Below are 1,479 nucleotides of genomic sequence, written 5' to 3' on the forward strand. Positions count from 1 at the left end.
GTGAGAGAGAGAGAAACGGATAGGTCTACTTCATACTTTACTATGTGGGGTTCCAAAGGTCGATTTCTCATAAAGATTCTCCATTCATTCATACATTGGTAGTTTATGTCGTAAGAATTTTTCGAATATGAAAATGCTAGAAGCACAATGTGTGTTTTGAGTATTTATAGAAGAAATATCCTTAAGAAATTCAACAAAGAATTAAAGATTGGGTAAAGGTGTTAAAAGTTTTAAAAAGAATTTAATCCATGCATGGATTAAATTCTTTTAAAACTTTTAACACCCCTTCTCCGCCTTTAATTGTTTGTTGAGTTTCTATAGGATATGTTTTCTATAAATACTCATAACATACCTTTTACTTATATATAATTATATATCACTTCTAAAATTTCCAAGTATCTTCTGGTGTTTAGTAAAGTGAAAGTTTCGAACAACCTGTTGACATTTCTAGATTTCATTAAATTTCGTTCTTTCTTTCACAACAAAAAGAATATAACAGAACGTGTTTTCCTCCTTATTTTTGCTAACTTAAGCTAGTAAACATGAATATGCAGTTTTTATAAAAATGTATATATATTCTACAATCCAAGATCGTTAACAATACATCTTTAATGCAATACACACTCGTTGATGTATTATACTCTGATATATTATATTGATATTCTGGCAGCCCGATCATTCATCATTACATACTTGTCAATTGACTATCATCCTTATATATACATTTCCTAATATGTACGTATTTGTGTATGTATATGTGAGTGTGTGTGTGTGTGTGTGTCTGTCTGTGTGTATTTATGTGCATGTATTTATAAATGCGTGTATATATCTATATGTTTGTATGGACGGTCAGGGACGGTGGATTCGCACATATAAAGCTCTCTCCACTCCTTCTCTGCTTGGCACTGACACCTTTATCTGACATGCTAAACAAATTTGGATGCGGATGCAACTGTTACGCCAAAAAAGTCAACCATTTTAAGTATACGGATGGGTTAGAATGATAGTAGTGGGTTAGAATGATAGCCATGTATTAAGAGGAATGTTTTGTGTTTGAATAATTCACCTCTCGAAACATGGGTACTTCATTCACCATCCTTAAACAATTCTAATTCAGGGATCTTTTGAATGGAATTGGCAATACAACCTGAAGAAAATTGTAACTGCGCAGGAAACCTAAAGGTATCACGCGGATTTTCACGTATCACGGGTTTTTTTTTTAACGTAACTCATCCGATAGTCGAGCGGTCAATGGATTTGTACCCAGGGTCACTTTGATGGTATGCGCTGCTCGCTCACTTTATAATCCATTTTATTCAAAGCATAAAATCCGAAAGTTTGGTAATGTAGATGGTCAATTTATCCGTCAGTACATGGTTTGTAGTTATCGATACCGAAAGGATAAAAAGCAATAACAATAACTCCCCTCTCTCTCTCTCTCTCTCTCTCTCTCTCTTTCTATATATATATATATATATA

Source organism: Octopus bimaculoides, chromosome 19 (genome assembly GCF_001194135.2).
Source record: "Octopus bimaculoides isolate UCB-OBI-ISO-001 chromosome 19, ASM119413v2, whole genome shotgun sequence".
NCBI lineage: Eukaryota > Metazoa > Mollusca > Cephalopoda > Octopoda > Octopodidae > Octopus > Octopus bimaculoides.